The 7,723-nt window shown below is 40.4% G+C and overlaps 1 long non-coding RNA gene across 1 annotated transcript; it reads left to right on the top strand.

The window, feature by feature from the left end:
- Positions 1 to 1,075: 1,075 nt before the first annotated feature.
- LOC115286693 lies at positions 1,076 to 6,125 on the top strand. Its single transcript, XR_003906217.1, has 2 exons — positions 1,076 to 1,114; positions 5,931 to 6,125. It is a non-coding gene; the product is annotated as an uncharacterized LOC115286693 (long non-coding RNA).
- The last annotated feature ends 1,598 nt before the right edge of the window (positions 6,126 to 7,723 follow it).

The following is a 7,723-nucleotide window of genomic DNA, read 5'->3' as shown; positions in this document are numbered from 1 at the left end:
TGAAACATACCATTCTAGTGGAGCTCTGTCATTCAAATATGCAGCAAATCTAATATGGGATTTTCATATATTCAGAATGTTTTCAACAATTTCATATACGTTACTTTATTTAAGAAGCATGCATTGTGACTCAGTCGGAAGAGGGTGTGACTCGATCTTTGGGTTGTGAGTTCGAGCCCCATGTTGGGTGTAGAAATTGCTTAAAAATAAAATCTTTAAAAAAAAACCGCATGCATTGCTATCAGATGTGTAGGGCATGCATTATTATCCCTGCTATATCGATGAGGCAATGATGACCAAGGCCGTATAGCAAGATAATTATAAAATTGGAACACATGTTTTCATCATCAAATCTGTTACAACATAATGCCTCCTTAGACCAAAAACTTGCCATTCTTTTGGGCATAACTACCTCCCTTTTCTTTCTTTTTCCTGGGACTGGGTTTGAGCCCGTAGAAGTCCTTGAAAAGTTTTGTTTAATGTGTAAAATTGTTATCTTTCTTCTGAGGGAGTGACAAATCAGGGTTTTGTTCCTTGAGTAGTGAAAATGGAAATTATATTCCACTCTAAAGGCTCAAAGGAGGAGAATTGGCTCAATTTTACCTTCTACCACTTTGTAGTATCTTCACTTGGAGTAACTTTGGTATGGTTAATTGTAGTAGCAATGGAGAAATTAACATAGGTGTGTCATGATAATTGGATGTAGATATTCATAAAACCAAAATAAGAGTGTGAGTAATCATAGCATTATGTAACTATATGATTCCCATCTCTTACTTTTCTATGCAAGTTAGCTCTTTACTGTCCTGTGTTTAGCATTGAAGTCTGGTTTTACCCACATGTTAATAAATTGAATAGAGGACTTCTCATTTCTTTTGTAACCCTACTGGTAAAATCTTTCATCTTTTTTTCTTTTTTTTAATGTTTATTTTTCAGACAGAGAGAGACAGAGAATGAGCAGGGGAGGGGCAGAGAGAGAGGGAGACAGAATCTGAAGCAGGCTCCAGGCTCTGAGCTAGCTGTCAGCACAGAGCCCCATGTGGGGCTCGAACCCATGAACTATGAGATCATGACCTGAGCCGAAGTCGGACACTTAACCAACTGAGCCACCCAGGTGCCCCATATCTTTCATCTCTAAAACCTTCTTGAAACCTTTTTCATTTAAAATATTTCATGCTTTGATTAACTAGTTGTTACTTAACCTTTTAATTTCTGTCTAAGTCTAATTACATGAAACAGAAGTTGGTGTTTTGATTTTTTACTTTGCTTTTCTGTTTGGAGTGTCATTGTAACTACTGTATTGTAAATGATGGAAAATAATTGCATATGTTAAAAAATATGAAACTTTATAAAGTAAAAAAAAATAAAATAGAAAAAAAAATTTCATGCTTTGATTTTTGCTGAATACCACATATTTATTTTCTGCTTTCCATGCTGAATTTGATATTCTGCAAGAAATCATGCTAATTTATTCCTTCATTTACACATCTACATCGCTAGTACAGCTAACATGTATTGTTCTCTCATAATGCTTATCACATTATGTTGTAATTGTCTGTTTCTCCTAGATTTGAACTCTCTCAGGGCAAAGACTCTGTAATTTTTTCATTTTGGGAGGTGCCTGGTACATAGTAGGTATACAATGAAGGTATTCAGATGAAGGGCATCTGTTAAAATGCCACCTACTTGGCAGATAATGACTAAAAGCTATCCAGAGGTGAAGACAACACTGATTTCTCTTGCTTTATTTTAATCATTTTTCTTACAAATGAAAGGTTTGAAATATTTGAAAGAATAAGACTGCCTTTTGAGTAGAGTTTAAAATTGCATTACCATGCAAGAGCCTATTTAGATAAAACAAACAACCTATTTTGGGGGTGGCTCGATATTGAATGGCCCTGAAGCTATTAAATATTTTATCAATACGCATAATTTTTTCAGTAGGTTGATATATGCATGTTATAATCGCAAGGAACCTTAGGCGGGGATCAAAATACACTATATTTTAAATCCTGGTAGAATAAACAGGAAATAATGGGGGGGGAAAGATATATATTTCTTTGTTCATTGGAAATCCTGCCTCTGATTAAACCAAGCAGCCTTTTCAACATTGTCGGAACTGTAAAAACATGCCACTAAATGCTTTTCCTTGTTCAATTTTTCATTTGCAAAGGTAATCCATGCTTTAAAACCTGGAAACCTTTGAAATATGCATCAGGCCGGAGGCTGGTGTGGAGATTGCCTTGAGGTCAGGGCTTTCAGTTCCTTGGCTGCTGAGTCCAAGGTTTTTGCTGAAGGCCATGAAATATCCCTTCATTAACTGGTTCTTGGCGGCAAATATAATTAAGAGCGAGCCAGAGACCAGAATGTTGCAAAAGGATAGATATATTCTGTGGTGCGAAAATAGAGCCAAAGACGCTGATCCTATGCGTGTCCTAAGAGTCCCATACAATCACTACCCTGTAGTTGGCGGGGATTTGATGTTACAAAATGGTTTGGGATAAAGCAGCTCTGTAACGCTGGTGGTTTCTGACAGATCGCGCAGTCGTCTGCGGTGCGGGCATGCGCACAGCACGCAGGCTTGACTCCACATGTTGGCAATTCCTCTGGTTTCCCAAAGCCTTCCCTGAGGACTCTCATGTCAGGCTAGTTAGGTGCGTGTTTGTACAGGTGGTGGATCAGCTGTTTTCCCTGGAAGTCATCCCCTTCTCTTTCCTTTTCACATCGAGGGTCATTCAGGGGTGACAAGAAGTTTACTGCTCCTTGAAGGCTAAGCCTGCTGTTGCTGTGGATGCCAAAACAGCCTCCAAGAGACAGTGATTTGAACCTGGCTTGCTGACGGCTGTCTCTAGACTCCCTGGCACCACTCCGTTTGGGGAAGAAAAAAACATACCTGGTAACATTCAAGTTTAGAATCATAATGCAGTTAGGGTGTCCAGATCTATCCTTTTAAAGGGATTAACCCAGTGTTCCAGGAAGCCTTCTGAGGATAATAAATTATTTACTTTGTCCAAAGGAGATAGGAATAGGAAATCTTCAATTGTGCTCATCGAGATTAGAATTTTAGTCAGAATTTTTCCAGCAGGGAGGGGGTAGCTGTTAGTGTTACACAGAACGCAGCCACAGTAGATCTTTGTTTTCACCTGGGTCATTAGTCACGGGGCTGATCATGTAGGCCCAGGTCTCCCGAGCACACCAATTATACTCTGCTGAAGTCAGCTCTGAGAAAGTTGTGGTTAAAAGAAAAATCCAAAACTATCTTGGGCTGGGGAGGAGGGATTTTGAAAGGCTAATATTTGCCTTTGCAAGATTATATACTGTTGATAACTGCTTTCATCATGCAATTCTCTCCTCCTTTGCTTCACTAAACTGACTTGAACCATTTGCCAAAACCCCTCTTCACACCTTTGACACGAGTCAGCCCAGACACTTTGCAATATCCTGAACACGATATTAAATATTTATCAAGTCCATGCTATGTGCCAGATACTGTGTTATGTCTTTTACATACACAGGAGTTCTTCAAGGCAATTAATAATTGTCCATTCCTGTATTCGGTCAAGAAATACCTAAGGAACATCTCCTGTATGTCAGGCATATGCTAAGCAATAAAAATATGGCTGTGAACAAAGCAGACATATTCCCTGTCTTCCTAGAGCTAATGGTCTAACAAAGGAGAAAGATGTTAAATAATAAGAGAAAGGTGAGGAAACCATGAAGACAGACAGCAAGGCAGTCTGATGTTTGGGAAGCGATGCTTACCCTGAGACCTGAAAGTGCTACAGGAATCAGCCAAATTCAGAGGGTGAGGATGAATGCTGGAGCTCAGGAAAGAGTCTGAAGGACAAGGTCAGAGAAAGGAGAATGGCATGGTTCTGTGGATTGTGCAGCCAATATTTCTGGTTCAAATCCTGGCTTACTTACTTTCCCTGTGACCTTGGGCAAGTCACTTAACTTCTGTACCTCTTTTTGCCTCTCTTCAAATGGGGATAGTAACAATGCTCAGTTGGTGGGTATGTTGTCCTGACAAATGAGTTATTGTTTGCCCAGAACACAGTAAGCCTTATGAAAGTGTTAGTTATTTTAATCAGGAAGTGAAGATATTTTGAGTTACTATCTAGCTTAGAGCATGTAAGAAGTACAGAGAGAGAAAAGAGGTGAGGTTAGAAAACCTGATAGAGCTGGGAATAAAAGGGGCTGGTGCAGGGGTGGGCCCTGTGAGCTTGTGAAGGACTTTCTTGATCTATAGAACTATAGGAAGTCATTCAAAAGATTTAAGCAGGACAGTGACATAATCAGTTTGCCTGAGCCAAGCTGGTGGCCATGGAGATAAAGCAAAGTGATTGGATTCGCATGATATCTAGGAGGTAGAATTGATAACACTTGGTTATAAATTGAAAATGTGAATCAGACAGAGGGAAGAATGAAGAATGACCGCCTGGACTAGGAAGGAGCCAGGTTCCCCCTTATGTTCAAACAACAGGGAGAAGTCTGGGGTAATTGTAGATACACATGGGGTGATGGGTTTGATGAAGAGAGTTGAGAAATGGAGGGTGATGGAGGTTTGAGGAAACATGATTTGAAATATAGGTTGTAAAGCATGGGAGAGAGCATTCATGAGGGAAATCAAGGCAGAGCAGGGGAATCTGGTGAGTTTGGTGATGTTTGATTTTTCGGGGCACCTGATTGCCTCAGAGTGAGGTTTCCTCAGCAGCTCTGGGAAGTGGAGGAGACAGGAGTGTCTGAGAGCCCTGCGATCAGGATAGTCAGACAACAGTCATACGGATCCTATCCAATATTTCTGAAGGTTTACTAGGTTCCAGGTGCTGTTGTAAGAGCTTTTCATACATTATCTCATTTCGTTTGATGCAGGCAGGTCTTAAAGTTGCATGAAATATACCAGATAGCAGCACATTAAGTAACTAAATCCAAGCCAGCAAATAAAAGCTCAGCCATTTGGCATGTTATTTATGTGATTGTTCTACAGAAATTGTGTTTCTCTGGCCTCACAAATTTATGGGAAAAATTGGGGTCAAACAACAGCAATGAAACAGTGTCTCTTTGGCTATGTCCTACTTACTGTGAAAAACTCCTTCCCTCAAATTTCTGTTTAGTTTCTTAGGGCTGCTGTAACAAAGCACCACAAAACGAGATGCTTCAAACAACGGAAATTTATTGTCTCACACTCCTAGAGGCTAGAAGTCCAAAAGCAAGGTGTTGGCAGGGTGCTGGCGCTCTGAAACCTGTAGAAGGGATCTTTCCTTGTCTCTTCCTGGCAGTGGGTGGCTGCCAGTCCTTGGCATTCCCTGTTCTTGAATCAGTTCAGTCTTCACTTCTGTCATCACTTGGCGTTCTCCAGGTGTGTCTCTATCTTTACATGGCATTTTCCCTTTCTTATGAGGACACCAGGTATTGGATTTGAGCCCACCCTAAGGACCATATCTTAACTTGATTGCATCTGCAATGATCTATTTCCTATACGGTCATATTCTGAGGTACTGGGGTTAGTGATCCAACATAATTTTCTGTGCGACACAATTAACCCATAACAAATTCCTTCCATGAATGGTTCTGGAGGGCTTAAGAGCACCTCTGGCTGGGCATGAACTAGGACTTTTCTGTTTCCATACACTTTTCTTCTCTCTTTTGTTACAGTGTTGCTTCTCGCTGCCACCAAGGTCAATATACTGCTGCAAATACTTCTGAACCTTCAAAGAAACCCCAGAGGGAAATGCTTACTGGAGATACCGGTGTCTCCTTGATGCCACTGCAGCCTGGCGTCCCCTTCTTTGCCTTCTCTGATCCAGCTGTAGGACTGAGTCCTCACATGTCCCACACTGTGATCTGACCCCGTGTCTATACACCCCAACACACATAGTTTATAGAGTCCTTATCCACCTTATGCTTTGTTTCTGTCCTCTCTTCTCCAGGTCCTGCTCCCTGAGCTCAGCTGGACTGACACAATCAGTAACAGATGCTGTTTGGAACTTATTCATGCCTGTCACTGAAACTGACCTTGAACCAGAGTCCTTGAACCAAACTTGTGAGCCTGGTGTCTCTTTTCCCCTGGTCTCATGGCTGTTACGGTGCTTCTTGATACAAATAAAGCCTTTGCTATACCCAGACATGCTGAGAAATATCAACAGAAATCCTAGGGTAAATACAGTTTAGCTCTCAAGATTACAACTTCCTGTGACATATATTTACATTAATTTTATACAAAAATGTATCTGTAGTATATTTATCATCAATAACTGTTAGGTTGGGTTCTTTACTGGATCGGCTGCTCATGATTAAAAATATCATCTTTTGCCATATCAGAAAAGGCTTTCTCCATGTATTTCACATTTTGTTCCTACTCCCCTCCTCTTTCCGAGCCTACTGAGTTCAGTGAGACGTTTAAGTCCACAGCCCTACCAATCATATCCTCTTAGTGAAGATAACACACAGTAACATTCAGCTATAATATACCTTGATTTCTTTTTCTTGTGAGAGGCTCTATCATTAAAATAATTATAAATGTTTGTATCTAATCCTCACTATGATAGTTTTCACTTTCACCACAATAAGAAAAGTGTTGACTGTAATCACAGATGGATGTCTTTGATGTGTTTGCCTCCGGGTGTGATACTTTTCTTCCAATCAAAATATCAATCTAAAGTTAGTTAATCAATTAATCACCAAATATTTGCTGAGTGTTTTATGTGCCCTGAATTAGCAGAAAAGAGACACAAGGAAATTACCTTTTTGGTAATTGTTATCTTAAACTCTAAATCATCCACGCAAAAAGTGGTACTGAGCACCTACTATGTGTCAAGTACTGTGCCAGGCACTAGGGGAGAGGGTAGAAGCAAAGCAGACATAATCTCTATCTTCTTAGAATATAGCATCTATTGGGGAATCTGGACCTTAATCATCCCACAAACAAAAACATAGTTACAAATTTTAAGATCTGTAAGGGGCACCTGGGTGGCTTAGCCAGTTAAGCATCTGACTTCCCCTCAGGTCATGATCTCATGGTTCATAAGTTTGAGTCCCACGTCAGTTTCTGTGCAGACAGCTCAGAGCTTGGAACCTGCTTCAGATTTTGTATCTCCCTCTCTCTCTCTCTCTGTCCCTCCTGTGATCACATTCTGTGTGTCTCTCTCTTCCTCAAAAACAAAGAAAACATTAAAAAGAAGAAGAAGATCTGTAAAAGAAATGTACAGGGTACTATGTATTAGAGGGAGACCCCAACTTAGACTAGGCATGGTTGGTCAATGATATTTAAGTTGAAGTTTGAAGGATGAGTGAGAAGGGAGAATATTTCATACAGAAGAACAGCACATGCAAAGGCTCTGAGGTAGAGTCGTGGTACCTCAAAGAAACTAAAAAAAGACTAGTGAAGTTGGAGCATGGGGAATAAGGAGGAAGGTGAGACCAGAGGAAAGCATGGAAGGACAGGGACAGATTCTGTATGGTCTCAGTAAGGATCCTGTCATATCATATGTTCCATGGGAAATGTGAAATGATTTGAAGCAAGAGAGAGATGTGATGAGATTTATGTTTAAAAGATTGCTGTGACTAGAACGGCTAAAATTAACAACTCAGGAAACAACAGATGTTGGCGAGGATGTGGAAAAAGGGGAACACTTTTGTGCTGTTCGTGGGAATGCAAACTGGTGCAGCCACCCTGGAAAACAGTAGGGAGGTTCCTCAAAAAATTAAAAATAGAACTGCCTTA

The sequence above is a fragment of the Suricata suricatta genome, chromosome 3 (assembly GCF_006229205.1).
Source record: "Suricata suricatta isolate VVHF042 chromosome 3, meerkat_22Aug2017_6uvM2_HiC, whole genome shotgun sequence".
In the NCBI taxonomy this organism is placed as follows: Eukaryota; Metazoa; Chordata; class Mammalia; order Carnivora; family Herpestidae; genus Suricata; species Suricata suricatta.
The sequence above is the reverse complement of the archived record's forward strand: the minus strand, read 5'-3'. Positions and strand labels throughout refer to the sequence as shown.